Source organism: Callithrix jacchus, chromosome 7 (assembly GCF_049354715.1).
Source record: "Callithrix jacchus isolate 240 chromosome 7, calJac240_pri, whole genome shotgun sequence".
Classification (NCBI taxonomy): Eukaryota; Metazoa; Chordata; class Mammalia; order Primates; family Cebidae; genus Callithrix; species Callithrix jacchus.
In genome coordinates this window covers 77196275-77214537 of record NC_133508.1, presented here as the reverse complement: position 1 = coordinate 77214537, position 18263 = coordinate 77196275, and the positions used below count along the sequence as shown (strand labels likewise).

The 18263-nt window shown below is 49.6% G+C and overlaps 2 protein-coding genes across 5 annotated transcripts in view; one reads left to right on the top strand and one right to left on the bottom strand.

Moving 5' to 3' along the window:
- The window catches only part of NFYC (nuclear transcription factor Y subunit gamma), a 108063-nt gene extending 91827 nt beyond the window's left edge, over positions 1-16236 (bottom strand). Inside the window, exon 1 of the mRNA XM_078331364.1 lies at positions 16150-16236. The gene's annotated coding sequence lies outside the window, so the exon portion shown is untranslated. The remainder of the gene's footprint in view (positions 1-16149) is intronic.
- RIMS3 (regulating synaptic membrane exocytosis 3) overlaps positions 10291-18263 on the top strand; it is a 44687-nt gene continuing 36714 nt past the window's right edge. For all 4 annotated transcript variants that reach the window (XM_054259209.2, XM_035251015.3, XM_054259208.2 and 1 more), the window contains exon 1: positions 10291-10581. The gene's annotated coding sequence lies outside the window, so the exon portion shown is untranslated. The remainder of the gene's footprint in view (positions 10582-18263) is intronic.

Sequence of the window (18263 nt, the reverse complement as noted above, 5' to 3'; positions counted from 1 at the left end):
TTCCACCAGGAGTTCTATAAGAAAAACAAGAAAACAGTGTTTTCCAGCAATTTATTCTTGCCACTACCCAAGGATCTATAATGAAACCCTTACATCCAACCTAGCTTACTTCTGTGATCTCCTGGTGCTTTCTGAGCCACTTGGGACAGCTGAGTCTCTGTAGGGGGTACACGGTTAAGATTACGAATGATCCCTCCAGGCCCCAAAGGGGCATACATGTCAAGAACATGACTTTTCTTCAAGGTCCCTTGCCATGGCTAGCAGTGTTTTGCAAAATAGGGTTAGGCAGGTCCTGAGAAAATGACTAAACATTAAGTGTGATCCTTGATTATAAAACCTTATAGATCCTACTCAGCCATCAACCTGCTCTGTGACCTTAGGCAAGTCACTTAATCAAGTTCAATCTCAATATTTCCACCTGTTTTAGACCAGTGCAGTAGCTCACACCTGTAATCCCAGCACTCTGGGAAGCTGAGGCAGTCAGATCACCTAACGTTAGGAGTCTGAGACCAGCTCGGTCAACATGGTAAAACCCTATCTCTACTACAAATAATTTTTAAAAAGTTAACTGGGCATGGTGGTGCACACCTGTGATCCCAACTACTCAGGTGGCTGAGGCAGGAGAATCATTTGAACCTGGGAGGGGGAGGTTGCAGTTAGCCAAGATTGCACCACTGCCCTCCAACCTGGGCGACAGAGTGAGAAGACTCCATCTCAACAAATAAAAATAAAAAATTCCACCTGTTTTTAAAAAAGCATAGGAATAATTTTTAAATAATCTGTTTTAAGAGGGTAGAGGGAGTGGGAGAAGTGATACGTATTGTCCTCTGCCTCTCCTTCTTGTCCATCCTGCCTGAGTTTTTGTATCAAATAAGATAATAAGCGTGAAAATGCTCTGAAAAGTGCAAAACACCATACAAAAGCAAGAGAGTATTATTATCCACATAGTTGTTAGCTTCAGAGGATGAAGAGGCAGGGCCCAGGCTCAGAGCCAAACAGCTGGAAGGCAGGAAATCTTAATACCAAAGAAGGAAACTTATTTTGTTCAAATTCTTCCTGGGGGCCACTCCAGGAAGATAAATTTTGTGGCACTTTTGTTTTTGAGCAGACTTGGCACTGAAATCCTCTAAATGCTGAAGTGGGTCCAGAAAAGTATTAAGGAGGCAGGTAGGGTATTCAGCAGCCAAAAGACACTGGAGAAACATCAGCCCTGGTTCCTCAGTTCCTTTGTGATCCAACAAAAGATACAATCGAAGGAGGAGTCGAATTGTATCAGCAGGTCTCAGGTTCATAGCCAGGTGTGTGCGGGATCCTCTAACAGGCTCTTTAACCAGCCACCATGCTATTTTGGGAGCCAGGATGTCAGTGGCAGTCTGTAACTAACACGAAACTCAGGTGCCAACAACCTAAAAACCATTCCCTCTACACAGTGTTCAGAAAGAAGACTGATCTGGAGAGGACCTTAGTGATAATCTAGTCAGACCGAGGCTCAGATAGGGCAGGGACTTGACAGAATAGCACAGTAGAGTCAGGCTTATTGGGCTGCAGAAGCCTACCTAATTTAGCTCAAGTACAAAGGAGTCTCTTGTACTGAAAGGCAGGAGGAAGGACACAGGACTAGGACTCACTATCTCCTCGACCCTCCTCATCACTGGACAAGATTGCTCCTTCCCCCTCTACCTACATTCAGGCTTCTGCCTTCTCTTAGTCTCTGCTCCTTCTTTTTTAGAGATGGAGTTTCACTTGTTGCCCAGGCTGGAGTGCAATGGTGTGATCTCAGCTCACTGTAACCTCTGCCTCCTGGGTTCAAGCAATTCTCCAGCTTCAGACTTCTGAGTAGCTGGGATTACAGGCACCTGCCATCATGCCCAGCTAATTTTGCATTTTTAGTAGAGACAGGGTTTCTTTATGTTGATCAGGCTGGTCTCAAACTCCCGAACTCAGTTGCTCTGCCCGCCTTGGCCTTCCAAAGTGCTGGGATTACAGGTGTGAGCCACCGTATCTGGCCAGGTCTCTGCTCCTTCTTATTTGGGCCTGCACATGGCTTTCTTGGCCAAGACCTACTTGTCTCTGACTTTGTGTGTGTGTGTGTGTGTGTGTGTGTGTGTGTGTGTGTGTGTGTGTGAAAGAGAGAGAGCGAGACAGACAGGGTCTTGCTCTGTCACCCAGGCTGCAGTACAGTGCCAAAATCATAGCTCACTGCAGCCTCCACATCCCGGGCTCAAACAATCTTCCTGCTGCCTTGGGCTCCCAAGTAGCTGGGACTACAGGCGTGCGTCACTATGCCTGGCTAATGTTTTGTAGAGACAGGGCTTTGCCACGTTGCCCAAGCTGGGCAACACACCTAGCTGTCTCTGACTTCTCTACTTGAACTTCCTCTGTCACCTGACAATTTCTTTCCCTTTTCTTTTTTTCCTTTTTTCTCCTGAGACAGGGTCTTACTCTATCACTCAGGCTGGAGTGCAGTGATGTGATCTCGGCTCACTGCAATTTCTGCTTCCCAAGCTCAAGTGATCCTCCCACCTTAGCCTCCAAAGTAGCTGAGAATACAGGCATGTACCACCATGCTTGGCTACTTAAAAAAATTTTTTTTTTTTTACTGAAGTTGGGATGAAGAGATTAAAAAAAGAAAAAAACAATTTTTTTTATAGAGATGAAGTCTCACTATGTTGCCCAGGCTGGTTTTAAACTCCTGGGCTTAACTGATCCTCCCACCTTGACCTCTGAAAGTTCTGGGATTTCAGGCGTAAGCCACTGTGCCTGGTCAACAATGTCTTTCTGTTCCTTGGTTCAAGAAAGCCTCAAATTGGCCCATCTTAGATTGTTGTGCTAGGCTATCTTAGCTCATTTTGTACTGCTGTAACAGAGTATCTGAGACTAAGTAATGTATAAAGTATAGATACATATTTCTTACAATTCTAAAGCCTGGTAAGTCTAAGATTGATGGGTCAACATCTGGCAAGGGCCTTCTTGCTGTGTGTTTCATGGCAGCAGGTGAAGGGCAAGAGAGCAAAACAGCATGAGGAGGGACAGAGAGAGGGGTAGAGAGAAAGAGAAAGAAGAAAAAATGGGGTCGAATGCATCCTTTTATCAGGAACCCACTCCCTCAATAACATCATTAATTTATTCATGACCGCAGAGCCCCCATAAGCTAATCACATCCTGGGGCCCTCCTCTCAACACTGTTGCATTGGGGATTAAGTTTCCAGCACATGAACCTTGGGGAACACATTCACACCATAGTATACAACATTGGTCAGAGGTCAGCAGCGAATATATGAAATGGTGACCCTTGACTCTGGTGTTGGCCCTATCTGCTCAACTCTAGAAGCTGGAGGGGCCAAGTGGTTTAAAGAATGGTCCAGCAGGGTTTGTGGTCTGGGCAGCTTTTCCTTAAAGTGAATGTGAGCGAGGCAGAAACTGTACCATCACTAGGACCATGTGACTGGATCTCAGGATTCCAGATTTCTTGCCCAGAACATTTCCCATGAAATTATCGTTTCTTTATTTATTCAGCAGACATGTCATAATGCTGGTTAAATGTCATTTATCTTCTTCCTCCTCTTCTTCTTCCTTCTTGCTCCCAGAAACTTATGATATAATGACGATAAAGGCAGGAAAATAATTAGAATACACAAGCACTTCAGAAGTATAAACAATAACCACTTACTGTAAGTGGTAGCTATTGTTATTGTTTATGCATCTTCTAAACTGCTTATGTATTCTAATTATTTTCCAGTCTTTATTATATCATGTTTCGGATTGGTATATGTATCAGTCACTACTGTTCACTTCACATACATTTTCTCATTTAATATTTACAACTCCCCTGTGATGCCAGCATTGCATTTCAGGCATGTGGAAGGAAACAGGCTCAGAGAGTGGTCCACAGATAATAAACAGTACAGCAGGGCTCTGAAGCTAAAGCCTGCCCTGTTAACCACTGTGCAGTCTTCACCATTCTGTTAGAGCACAGGGCACCATCTTGGCTTAGGGAGAAGGGCAGGGATGACTGGAGAAAGCAGTAGACTTCCAGGAGGAGGCGACATTTTTGTCAGCAGGAGCAAACTTTCCTCAGTCAAGTGTTGGCAAGGCTCACTGTTAACAGAGGAAGCCACATGTGGGATAGCAAGATGCCAGCAGAGTACAGGGAAAAGCTAGAGTTGGGGTGTGAGTGGGAAGAGGGCCAGGAGCACGTTGCATGACCCATAAGTGACTGTCTCCCTACTTTTGTGCCCTCGGTGCCTTTTCTCTGACCCTATTCCCAGCCCTGGCAGAGAACGTGAAGATGAGGCCAGAGGGAACATTGGGAAGAAGGATCTCAGAGAAGAAGGAAAATTCAGCAGAACCTAGGAAACGCAACTGCTATTCCCTGGGCCTTTGTTCCTGGAATGGACCCTGAGGGTGCAATGGTAAAGCCTAAAGTGAAAAATTCAAGAGGAGGGAGCTTTCTTTTATCTGACTTTCAGTTTGTTTTTTTTTTTTTTTTTGAGACGGAGTTTTGGTCTGTCACCAGGTGCAGTGGCGTGATCTTGGCTCACTGCAACCTCTACCTCCCAGGTTCAAGTGATTCTTTTGCCTCATCCCCCTGAGTAGCTGGGATTACAGGCACCTGCCACCACATCTGGCTAATTTTTGTATTTTTAATAGAGACAGAATTTCACCGAGACAGAATTTCACCATGTTGGTTAGGTTGGTCATGAACTCCTGACCTCAAGCAACCCATCTGCCTTGTCCTCTCAAAGTGCTGGGATTACAGACATAATCACCAACTGTAATCCACCATACCTGGGCTTTTCTTTTTTTTCAGAGATGGGGCTTTGCCCCATCACCTAGGCTGGAGTGCAGTGACACAGTCAGATCACTTCAGCCTTGAACTCCTGGACTCAAGCAATCCTCTGCCTCAGCCTCCTGAGTAGCTGAAATTACAGATGTGCGCCACCACACTGGTTTGGGGGTAGGTCTTGTTTACCCTACCACCCCCAACACAGCATGTGGCTCAGAGTAGCTGCTCAGTAAAAGACAATGAATGAATAACAAATAGCCTCCAAGGAGTTTCTGCCAAGTCTTTCAGAACACATAGATTTTTCTCTCTGTCTCTGGAGTCCTACTGACCTCAACACTTGGAATCCTATGCATGTTTGAACCAGAATAAACCTTAAAAATAATCTAGCTATCTCCTATCCCTACCATTTCATAGATGGGATGATTGTGGTGATCACTTATTTGCCAACTGTATTAGTCCGTTCTTGCATTGCTGTAAGGAAATACCTGAGACTGGGTAATTTATAAAGAAAAAGGAGGCCAGTCTTGGTGGCTCACACCTGTAATCCCATCACTTTGGGAGGATGAGGTGGGCAGATCACTGGAGATCAAGAGTTCAAGACCAGCCTGGGCAAAAAAAGAAGGGGGGGGGTTTAATTGGCTCACAGTTCCACAGGCTGTACAGGAAGCATGATACTAGCATCTGCTCACCTTCTGTGGAGATCTGGAAACAGAAACTCAGAGAAGCAACTGCAGGGCTTTTGCGTAAGCTCTAACACATCCTTGTCTTGTTGACCTGGCTGAATGCTATTCAAACTTCAGATGGGATGCCTTGGGGAGCATTCGAAGATCTCCCTTGCTAGGTCAGGCTCTCCCATAGCATCTAGCCCAGGTTTCATTACACAATTATTTAGGGGGCCATTTGGTTCATGTCTGTCACCCCCATAGGCTTTAAATTCCATGATTGGCTCATAATTATATCTTGAATACTCAACATATAATAAGATTTGGGTGGTGATGTTCTTCACCAAGACAGGGAAGCCTGGAGGGGAGATGTTTATTCTGGATGTGTTTAGATGCAGATACTGTGGGACATCCCAGATGAGGGCTGCATAACAATATAATTAATACTTGACATTTATTGAATGAATCAATGAAAAGTATTTTCAGTAGGAGAGGGGATTTGGTCACATTTGTTTTAGAAGGCTTTCTCTTGTGTAAAAGTTTGAAGGTGGTGAGACCAAGTCACTGGCAGCAGCTGAATTCAGTAGTGACAGAAAGGCAGGCTGGACTAGAGGAGAGGCAAGAGGGATGGAGAGAAGTGGGTGAACCCAGGAAGTATTGGGGAAGCAGACTGGACGACCCTGACAATTAAGTGGATTGAAGTGAGGAAGAGGAAGGAGTCAAGAGGGACTCCAAGTTTCTGAGAGCACCTTGAACTGGGGCGGGGAGGCATCTGCAAAAGAGGCAGGTTGGGTAGGCAGAGCATGCTGGCTGTCCCTAGACCCAACCAAGTGAAACATGGAAAACCTCTCAAAAAAATCTTTGCGCCCAAACTCCTTAGCTTGGTCCTGGTTTACTTTATTCAGCTCCGTCTGTGGCCTACCCCCAAACTCAGAGCACATAGATCACTGCTCCGCCCCCAAGCCCCACTGGATCCCTCCCCACTGCCTCCACCCCTTCCCGGGGTGAATGATTCATCTGCAGCTATCAGGATTTGCTGTATCAGGAGTGTTTCTCTGCTGTCATCTCTGATGACTATTTTCCTCAATTCGGAATCTCCAGCACCTTCAAAAGACCTGGATCAAGGTAAACCTCAAAAAAGTTTGTTTTATTGCATTTTTCCAAAGACTGGCTTTATACATTAAGAGTTGAGGCCAGGAATGGGGCATTAAATCCTGGTGCCACCACTTAGACAAGTCACTTTTTTCCAAGCCTCAGTTTGCTCCCATCAAATGGAGATGAGAATACTGTGGACCTACCTCGAAGAGTTGTCTTGAGGGGAAAATGAAACATGCTAGGTTAAGTGTTTAGCACAATGCCTGGGACATGGTTAGTTACCTCAAAAAATTAGTTGTTATTTATTTATTTATTTTAAAATTCTCGCCTTGATACTCAGAAGGGGTATGAGCAGGAACAGAAGATTGAAGTACCCAGGATGGCCACTCGAGGGAAGTGGTGAGCAGCCTCCAGGCGGACTTTGGCTTTGCTGTGCCAAGGCACCTGCTGAGGACCCAGATGGCCCGCCTGGGGTTTCCGGGGCTTCCCGGCCCCTGAACATGTGGGCGCTGGCCAGAGTGCCACGGGAGAAGCCTCTGCCAGGTGCTTGGGGCTCTCACTGCCCCAGCCGTCCCTCCTGCTCATCCATCTTAGCTTGGAGGGGCTGGCGGGCAGGAGGGGGCAGAGTGGAGGACAACCAAGATTGATCCCCTCCGTTTTGTCATTCGTCTTTCACATTGGCTTATGGCCATTTTTTCTGTATAGAAGTCTTGTAGTCAAATATTTCCATGTTTTCTCTTATGGCTTCTAGGTTTCATTATGCTTAGAAAGTCTTCTATCTCCAAGATTATTAAAATATTCACTCATGACTTTTTTTCTGATACATTATGGTGTTAAATATGTGCTCCTCCTGAAATTTATTTCTGTGTAGAATAAGGGCACAGCTTTTTGTAATTTCCCTAAAAGGCTTGCTGGTTATTCCACCCATTTGTTGAAAGGCTTATCTCCCCTCCCCACTCCCTGTCAGACCCCCTTCCCATTTGTCTGAAGTGCTATCTTTTATTCATTCATTCATTCATTTAGAGACAAGAGTCTTGCTCTGATGCTCAGGCTGGAGTGCAGTGGCGTGATCACAGTTCACTGAAGCCTTGACCTCCCAGGCTTAGGTAATCCTCCCACTCCAGTCTCCCTGGTAGCTGGGACTACAGGTGTGTGCAACCATGCCCAGCTAAATTTTTGTGTTATTTTTTGAGACAAGGTTTTGCCATGTGGCCCAGGCTAGTCTCAAGTGATCCACCCACCTTGACCTCCCAAAGTGTTTGGATTACTGGAATGAGCCACTGTGCTGGGCTATAAAGTGCTATCTTTATCATAGATTGAATTCCTTTGTGGGTCTGGATCCATTTCCGTTCTCCATTTTGTTCCACAGATCAGTCTAGTCCTGCTTCAATACCATACTGTTTTAAATACATTGACTTTATAGTATGTTTAGTATCAGCTAAAACAAATCCCTTTTCATTACTTTTCTTCCTGAATTTTTTTTTTTTCTTGAGATGGAGTCTTGCTCTGTTGCCCAGGCTGGAGTGCAGTGGTGTGATCTTGGCTCACTACAACCTCTGCCTCCTGGATTCAAGTGATTCTCCTGCCTCAGCCTCCAGAGTAGCTGGGATTACAGGCATGAGCCACCACGCCTGACTAATTTTTTGTATTTTTAGTAGAGACAGGGTTTCACCATGTTGACCAGGCTGGTCTTGAACTCCTGATCTGCCCACCTTGGCCTCCCAAACTGCTGGTATTACAGGCGTGAGCCACCATACCCGGCCTCTTCCTGGACTTTTTATTCCTGTATGTTTATTCTATATACACTTAAGAATCAACCCTCTTCCCCACCCACCTCCCATCCAATCCTTCTGGTAGTCAGTATAGAACTTTGGAGTTTGGAGTTACTGAAATTATAAGCAAACTGTATGTTGCACATTTCTCCAGAAATAATGCAAAGTTTTCATCAGATGTACAAAAGGAGCCCCTGGTTTATGTGTCTCTGTGAAAGGTGCCAGCGAGGATCACAGGGGAAACCTGATTCCTCTCTGCACTCCCACTTTTCACCTCCACCATTGTTCCAGGTCCTGCCCTGGCCTCTATCCTGCCTCCCCTAATCTAGTCCCCCCTTGCTGCTCTAGAGCAATCATTCTACCACCCAGGCCCTAGTTCCAGGCCTAGGCCTGAAGTAGAATAGATGATGACAAAGCTTTAATTAATATATAAATAAAATCAGAAGTCCCACCTCCACCTCTGACCAGCTATGCGACCCACTTTGAGGCTTTTCACATTGTGGGGCCTCAGTTTATGCTTCTCACAGACCAGGTGAGAAGGAAGGCATAGGATGACTATGCCTCCTAGCCATCCCCAGAAGGAGGCCTTAATCCCAATAATTTTGTTTTCTCCCCACCTTCCACCTCCCCATTTAGTTTTTTTTTTTTGAGACAGAGTCCCTCTGTCACTCAGGCTGGAGTGCAGTGGTGTGACCTCAGCTCACTGCAACCTCTGCCTCCTGGGTTCAAGTTATTCTTGTACCTCAGCCTCCTGAGTGGCTAGGACTACAGGTGCCAGACACCATGCCTGGCTAATTTTTGTATTTTTAGTAGAGATATGGTTTACCATGTTGGCCAAGCTGGTCTTGAACTCCTGGCCTCAAGCAATCCACCCACCTTGGCCTCCCAAAGCGTTGGTATTACAAGCCTGGGTCACTGTACCAGGCCCCCATTTACATTTTCATTCATGCCCTCAGCAGGGAGACTACTGGTTTTACATGCCTCCAGCAAATATTAATTATTCTGTCCTCTCTGTCAATGAGTGGAATTCAAAACCACGAACCCCAAGAGTGGAACTGACCAGTCCTAAGCAAGGTGAAATAGACAAGTTGGGGCAGGCATGACCCTAGGATAGACTTTATACAATATCCTCCCCGGCTGCAGAAGAACCCAGGCCTCCAGGAGTCCATTTGGAGGTTTATTTAGGCAGATGCCAAGCCCTAGAACAGTTTCTCAGCCTCAGAAACCTGCTGACATTTTGGGCCTGACAATTCTCTGGCGCGGGGGCTATCCTGTGCATGGAAGGCGTGTAGCAGCATCCCTGGTCTCTTCTCATGAAATGCCAGTAGCAACCTCCTCATTGGGAAAGCCAAAAACGTCTCCAGACATGGTAGAATGTTCCCTGGGGGGCAAAATCGCCCTAAGTTGAAAACCATTGCTCTAGATGAAGTAGAGAGTGCAGGGCAAGGAGGTTAACCTGGGCTTCGGGGCCGGCCACTCTACATCCTTCTGTCTGAAAGGGACAGTATAGTCTTTCTCTTCATACCAGGCACTTGGGCAAGTCTTTTCTCCTCTCTGAACTTCAGTTTTTCCATCTGTAAGATGGACTTGACGTTTGTAAGTCGTTTCTTCTCACCATCTGACGTTCCTGGAACTGGTCCAGGATAGGGCAGAGGCCACCGCGGTGCCTGTGAGGTCCTGGGAGGTGCCCCAAAGAGAAGGAAGGATGAGAAAGAACAGATGGGGTGGTGGTGGAGAGAGGAGGCCGGGCAGGTGGCAGGAGCGTCTTAGGGACTTGTAGAGGCCTGAAGCGTTCCCAAACACTGCTTCTTCGATGCCTCATTAATGCAGGTCTCCCCCAACCCGGCAAGCCAAACGTCCCGGATTCCCCTAGGCCCCGCCCACCACCGAGGCCCGGCCCATTGACCCCGCCCATCCACGCGGCCCCGCCCCCATCAGGCCCCGCCTCCCCTTCGCCTCCCGCCAGCCAGAGCTTGGGCTTTGCACCCGGCGGCGACTGAGAACGGTGGCTGCTGCGGAGCCGGCAGCGCAGGCGGGTGGAGCGGAGCTGCCCCCCTGGTGGCGGGCGATGCCCCCGTGAGCCTCCCTCGCCGCCCCTCCCCGCCCCGCGTGCCTACCCACTCGGAGTCCGCGCCCGCCTGGGGCCGGGCCGCGCCTACTGCCGGGTCCGCGGGGCGGGGTACCGGGGCAGCACCTGCCCCGCCTTGCGGAGCCGCCTCGGCCTGCGGAGCCCTCCTCCCTGTCTGGACCCCGGCCCCACCTCCGGGTAAGTCAGCAGGCCTTGCTTGCCTGGGAGTGGACGTGGGGAGGGGGCTGCAGAGGTCTGGAGGACCACGGGGGGAGGGGGTCTCTGGCCCTGGAGCGCAACGTAGGGATGTGTGTGTTTGTGCAGGGGCGAGGGTGGGGGGGATGAGCACAGGGTGCTCAGAGAGAGCTCTGGGGCTGGGGCTAAGGGATGAGAGAGGGACATGGGGTGTTTGGGGAAGCCTGGAAAATGGGGACGGGGTCCCAGAGTCTTGAGTTCTTTGCCGCTGCTTAGAGCTCCTGGGACCCTCAATAGCATTGCCTGGCATGGCATTTTTGGAAAGTGCCTAAAATCCCTCCTGGAAAGGGAGCTGGAAGGCAGCCTACCTTTCTCCCTCCTGCCTGTGCCCTGGTTGAGAAGCAGTCACTTTTTCCTCCCAACGTGACATTGCTGTGGTGGCCAGAGGACCCCCCCCCCCCCGCCCCGCTCCCCGACCCTGAGGCCCATGAAAGAAAAAAAGTGCTGCTCACTCCAGCCCTAGGGTGGGAGGAGGGGGCTTTGGGAAGCTGGGAAAGCAGTTGGTCAGCAGAATGGTGCAGAGCCCAGGGTCCAGGGAGGCTTGGCAAGACCCTTGATGGGCAACTTGGGCACGCTGTCATTCATGGGGAGGATTCTTCCCTGACTGACGGCCTGGGTACCTGGACCCCGTGTCCCCATCACCTCTGGACAACTCAGCCCTGAGGAGTGGGTTTCTTCAGTGTCCTGGTCCTGAAAGCTCAGGAAGGATCCTGGAATGGGGAGAGCAACTGGCATACCAAGGCTCTCTAGCTGGCACTGGCACTTGGGGCCTGTTTGAATGTGGCCCTTGAGGACTTGGACACCTGGGTGAATATCAGTGTCCAACCCTAGCCCCAGGGATGTTATCAGGATGTAGGGAAGCAGGCTGCTGCCCCTTTGGTTCTGTCCTCTATCCATAATGACTTCTTCAGTCTGGGTTTCTTGGGTTTGGGGCCTGAAGTCATGGGAGGAGGATTAGGCCTGGTCACCAAGGGGTTAATGAGCGATCTCCCTGCCCACCCCCCCCACACCACAGTTGCTGCTAGCCATCAATTAGTCTGTAATCAGGCAGCTGCCAACTGTCCCTAGGGGCATGTGGGTAGCTTAATGGGGCATTCTTGGTTGAGGAGGAGGGGTGGGTGGGTTGGGCAGGAACGTGCTGGGGAGGTGGCCCATGCAACTTGTGCTTAAACCAAGCCCCATGCCCTTTGGTGTTTGTTTAGTGCTCACAGACCCCTTTCCTGCCTTCTGTGCCTGACTGCCTTGCTTAGGGACTTCAGCCTTGGGGTTCTACACTTACCCGACCCCTTGCAGGGTATGAAGCCCAGAGCTGGTTAAACTTGGCTTCAAACCCAAGCTCTGCCACTTTCTGGCTGTGTGATACTGAGGAAATCACTTCCCTTCTCTGAGACTCTTTCAGTAAAACAAACCCAGCTGCTATGTAGGTAACAGGAAGGAGTGAGTGAAATGGTGGATTTGAGCTGCGCAGCACAGTGCCTGGCACTCAGGAGGGCTCAGCAGATCACTGCTGAACTCATGAGCAACCCCTGTGCCACGTACTTGCTGGGGCCGGTGTGCAGGAGCCAGGTGCTGAGGACCCAGCAGGGACCACGATCCTTCTCTCAGGGCATGTGGCCTGTGTCACTGTCTTAACTAGTCTCTCTCCCTCCCTCCTTGCTCAACGACGCTTCTGGTCTCTGGACTTCAATTGGATTTTACTGCGAGGAGCCCAGGCCTAAAGCTGCTACTCTCTGGGCTTCCCAACTTCCTGCCCAGATGCTGAGCTCTGTGGGGTCTGTCAGGAGTCTGGGTGATGTCTGCAGCTGCAATAGCAGCTGGCCCTTTAAGGAGAGAAGAAAATAATTATCTGGCCTGGGCATTGCATCAGCTGGAGCCTGGAGGGTCCCTGGGGAGGGGGGAGCAGGCTGGTGGTTGATTTCATTAGTGCCATGTGAGAACTCTCACCTGACTCTGCCCCACTCCCCAGCCACAACCTTTCCCAGGCAACAGCTGCCTCTGTGCCTCCTCTCATTCCAGGGGCACCACCTTGGAGAGCTCTCTGTGTGTACCACCACACCCCCGCCCAGTCCATATCATGGGCTCCAGCAGAGGAGGGAAGTGTCTCTCACACTGGCCCTTTGCTGACTGTGGCACTGTCTCTCCTGCTAGCAATCTGCTGACTTGGGGTGCAGGATGCATCTCCTGTACTGGCATTTTGCTGATGATGGGGGTGTTTCTCCCACACTGGCATTTTGTTGACCCAAGGGAGGAGTGACTTCTACACTGGCCTCTCACTGACAGTGGGGCTGTCTCCTACACTGATATATCGCTGACCTGACGGAAGAGCTTTACCAGCTGGGGTGTGTATGAACTGAAGGCGGGGGTTAGAAACAAGAGAGCTCTGGTTGGAGGTGAGCTTGCTGGGAATGGTGAGTCACAGGGGTTGTATGATTTGGGGCAGAGAAGAGACCAGGCACTTGGGCATCAGACAGACAGGATTAAAATCTAATGCCTTCCGCCTCCAAACTGTTACCACTTCAGGCAGGTGGCCTCAACTCCTAAGTCTCAGTCTCTTCTGGAAAAGAAGAATAATTTCTACCTGTACTGCCCCACCCCATCTGGAATGTGGGTAGGGAATTAAATGTAGTAACCAGATGTACTGTATGTACCTAGTCCAGGGTTGGCAAGTGGAGGGTGCATCCTGTATGATGGTTCTCTTCCCCTTGCAAGTTTGGGCTCTTCATAGGTTGAGGTCAAGAAGCCTAGACAAGAAAAGGAGGGTCCAGGAGGAATGAAGAAAAAAGGAGGAAGAATGCCCAGCCCTCTTAACTCTGTGGCGGGATGATGCATTCAGTCCACCAGGTACCTCTGATAAATCAGGCTCTATGCGCCAGGTGGCCCCTGCCCTCACGGAGCTGACATTCTAGTGGGGTCAAGACCCAGATCAAGTAATTACACATGTGACATGTGTAGAAAGGAGGGACTCAGGGGAGCTCTGGAACCTGTCACTGAATTTGCTCTCCTGCCCTCTGTAGTCTGGGAAAGATTCCTGGAGGTGGACATCTCAGCTGAGTCATGAAGGGTGCCAAGGAGTTGTAGAGGCAAAGAAGGAATGAGGGAGGGGAACAGTGTGTCTGAGGCCCTGGTGATGGTGAGAACAGGCTTGGAGTGGTGGAGAGAGGGCAGTGTGGGTAGGCCCAGGACAGCCCAGCCAGATTTCCTAGTCTAGCAGGATACTAAAGACTTGGGAATTTATGCCGGGGCCAATGGCAATCCCTAAAGGGTTTAAGGCAGAAAAGGCAGGATTAGCTTTCCTCAGAACGTTAGGGTCTGTGGCCCTCAGGCAGAGCCTTCTTGAGAGTGACTTTTTGCCCTCTCCTACCCCTTTCCCAGTGCCGCAGCCTCAGTCCCAGGGAACCCGTTGTTTATGTGGCTGGCCCCAGGAGGGAGGGGGGCCGGTCCCAGTCCCTCCAGCTCCCTCTCTCCGGTCTAAGCTGCATCGCAGCCTTGTTGACTAAGCTCAGCCCTTGGGGCCAGGTTTTCTCAACCTCCCTGGGGAGCCAGAGGGCAAGACGCAGGGCTTTGGCACCAGGCTGGTCTGTGTTCACATCCCAGCTCTGCAGTTCCTGAGCTGAGCGATCTCTGGGAAGGCATACCCATCTCTGAACTTTGATGTCCTCAACTATAAAATGGAGTTAATGTTATATCTAGGAAAAGGATAAAGTGCGGTTCCACGTGGAAATCATAAAAGCCCTGTTTCAATGTCAGTTGGCATTTTTACTCTGTTGTGTGAGGGCTGACATCAACTCTGGGTCAGGCCCAGGGCTGGCTGCGGGTGGGAGCAGGGCTGGTTTCAAGAATCTATGGTCATGCAGGGCCCTGTGCCTAGAAGGACCCCACACTTAGTTTAATGTTCTGCTGACATCATCTTAAAATTCTTAGTAACTTTGCACAAGGGGTCCTGCGTTTTCATTTAGCACTGGGCTCTGCATATTATATAGCCCTACCAATCGGGTAGGGCAGGAAGAGGCAGGGTAAGACACAGACTTGCAAACAGTTCCCAAGTGTGAGGTAGAGGGCATGACTAACCGTCCCAAGGTAGGTGGGACGTTAATAAGAATAACACTTACTTAGTGAATACTGTGTGCTAGTTCTGCCCGTCACTTTACACACTCATCTTCAAATAACCCTATGAGGTAGGTACTGTTATCATCTCCATGGTATGAATGAGGAAACTGAGGTTATCTGTACAAAGTCACACAGCTATCAAGTGGTAGAGCTGGGATTCAAAACCAGGTTGTCCAACTGCAGAGCAATGAGTACACCAAGGAAGTCTCCACCTAGGAGGAGCGGCCACCTGCACTGAGTTTAAAGGATAACTTAGAGTTTGCCCAAGGGGAAGAAGTGCAGTGGGGAAGGGAGGGCTGTGGCAGCTGGGAAGAATCCAGGCTAAGGGCATGATGCTTTGCCAGGAGAGGGGGAGCCAGAGCCTGGTGCCTTCTGGGGTTGAGAGAAGGTAACCTCTGCATTTCATGGTTCTGATTTGCCAAGCTCAGAGCCCCCTGTCACTCTGCCCCTAGGTCCTGCTGCTTCCATGGCTCCTCAAGTTGCCCCAATCCCTCTTCCCACTGTTTTGCCCCCTCCTTTCGTACCTTCCAGGTAATCTCATTTACACTCTTGACTTTAATGATCTCTTCTGGGTTCAAGATCTGCAGGTCTGGCTGGGTGCGGTGGCTCACACCTCCTCAAAGTTCTGGGAGGCTGAGGCAGGCGAATCACTTGAGCCCAGGAGTTCAAGACCAGCTCGGGCAACATGGCAAAACCCTATCTCTACAAAAAAAAAAATGCAAAAATTAGCTGGGCATGGTAGCCTGTGGTCCCAGCTACTTCAGCTACTTGGGGGGCTGAAGTGGGAAGATCGCTTGAGCCTGGGAGGTTGAAGCTGTAGTGAGCTGTGTTTGTGCCACTGCACTCCAGCTTGTGTGACAAAGTGAGACCCTGTCTCAAAAAAAAAAAAGCCCCAACAATCTGCAGGTGTGGCTGCTACCTGGACCACACTTAGATGTCTCACAATCAGCTTCAGGTCAGGTCCAGACCCGGCTCTGGACTCTCCCACCTGCACCTGCTCTGTCTTTAGGCTCCCCGGTTCATCTCTGGCACCCCATCCACCCACCTGGTCAAGCTGGAAAGCTGGAAGTTCCCCTGGATACTTCCCTCTCCCCATCTTGCACCCCCATAGCCAGTCCTCAGCAAGTCCTGTTAGTCCTCCTGAATCTCTGCCTTGAGTCCATAGACCCTCTTGCTGCCCACCGCCTCCTCCGGGCCACTGTTGGCTCTCACCTGGGCCACTGTGACAGCCTCCTACCTGGTCTCCTGACATTTGTTCTTTCCCCGCTTTCTTTCATGATCTTCTTAGGATAAACGTTGGATTGTATCATTTCCCTGCTTAGGACCCTTCCAAGCCTTCTTGGAATGAAAGCCAGATGCACTGACGCAGTCTCTGAGGCCCTGTGGGATCTGGTTCTTGCCTACCTTTTTGTGTCTTCTTCCGCCACTCTCCCGCTCGTCAGCTGCAGGACTTCCACACGTGTTGTCCCCAATCCTGGAATGCACGCCCCCTCTCGGAGCCCTGCTAACTCCTACTTATCCTTCAGATAGATACCAGCTTGAACGTCATTTCCGCAGGGAAGCCTAAAAACTAGACAGTAAACAGCACCCCACTCCAGAGGACCTTGTACTTCTTCATGACGTTCAGTGCACTCGAATCGTTTTTCCGTCGTGTCTCTTTCATGCTAGACTATGGACTCTGTAGGCTCAGGAATCCTGTTTTGCCTCACCCCAGTGCACAGTAGGTACACAGGGAGCTGTTGGGTGAGTGAAGGAACTGGATGAGGAGTGCTGCAGCCTCCTAACTGGTCCCTGCCTCCAGGCCTGCCTTTTCCAGCCCTTTCTCCAGGCAGCCCCAGAACAATCTTTCTAAAACACAGAACTGACCCTGTCACCCCCTGCTACTTAAAATACTTCAATAGCTCCCCATCACTGACAGGAAAAGGCCTTGGCTTCTTATCATGGTATTCAAAGCTCTTTATGATGTGCGCCCGACTGCCTGTCTCCCCTGCTTCCCCACCACACTTTGAACTCCTGGCAGTCCCTCTAACACACCAGGCTGTTTTGAGTCTCCGTGCATCTGCACTTGCTGTTCCCTTTGCTTGTAATGCCTCCCCACCCCTACTTTGTCTCCATGGAGAACGTCCTTAATTCTTCAAAATCAGCCCAGTTGCTACCTTTGCTGTGAAATCTGCAGAGCCCTTCCACCCCTCCCTGGGGAGAGTTAGCCCACCCTCCCTCGGCCACATCTGTGCAAAGTCTACATCTCTTACTCGCTGTCTCCCACTGACCTGGGCTCAGTGATTATTTGTTCAGGATTGTTCATCTGCGTACCTCCGGCTCCCAGCTTCTCTCTTGTCTTAATTAGGTCTTTGCTTATATATAGAAACCCACTCAAACCAGCTTCAGTAATAAAGAAGGGTTTATTATGAGGATACAAGGGATTCCCAGGAACTAAGGGGAAGGAAAAGCATTAGCTTCAGGAAGGCGGGACCTGGAGGCCAAGAGAACTTGAAGCAGCTATTCTCTGGACCCTGTTGGCCGTCTTTGCCTTTCTGTCTCCACAAACTGAACATCTCTGCCTTTTCAGATACCAAGTCACCTATACTTCCAGTATTGTGTCTCTCGGTTTCAGCCACATGGAGAGAGACAATGTGGGGCTTGGCAGATCCAATCCCAAACTCCCAGGAGAGGATCTGATTGGCTCAGAATGGGGCAGGTGCCCATCCTAGTCCAATCATCTGTAGCTACTGGGAAGGATCAAAGAGACATGCAAACGTGGCTCTCAGTGCCCCCCTCAGTGAAGGAGCATCTTTGTTAGCTGGGCAAGGACTTCCAAAGACATCTGGAATTCTTAGAGTGCCAAGGTGGGTGCAGGCAGTTGGGCCTGAGCCCCAGCCTTCCATCTGGACAGCAGCTGGAGAAAAAAGGCCTGGAATTGTGACTTACAGGGGAGACTTTTCTTGGGCAGCAGTGCCCAGAACAGGATCTGAAAAACCTGCCAAATGTCATTTAGGGGCCTGAGGAGAGGGAGGGAGAGGAAAGCCTGAATTTTCTCACCTTTCTTTGGAGTGAGGAGAGAGGGAAGAGGAAGACAGGAGCAGTCAGAAGAGTCTTTCCCCACCACAATCTTCATCCTCCAAGACATACTCATTCTTTTCCTCAGTGAAAAAATCAAACTATATCTACCCCACCTTCCCCCCGTCACTCATTCTTGACTTGTACTGATTCTGTTCTTTGTACTTCCCTGGTAATAAACATTTTTTTAGCACTTACTCTGTGCCAGACATTGCGTTCACACATTTCATTTAACCTTCATTCCCTATAAGATGGGTACTATTATTGCTCCCATTTTATTTATTTATTTATTTATTTATTTATTTATTTATTTATTTATTTAGAGACAGGGTCTCACTTTGTTGCCCAGGCTGGAGCATAGTGGCTTGAACATGGCTCACTGCAGTCTCAACTTCTTAGGCTCAAATAATCCTCCCAATAGCTGGGACTACAGGTGCACACCACCATGCCTGGCTAATTTT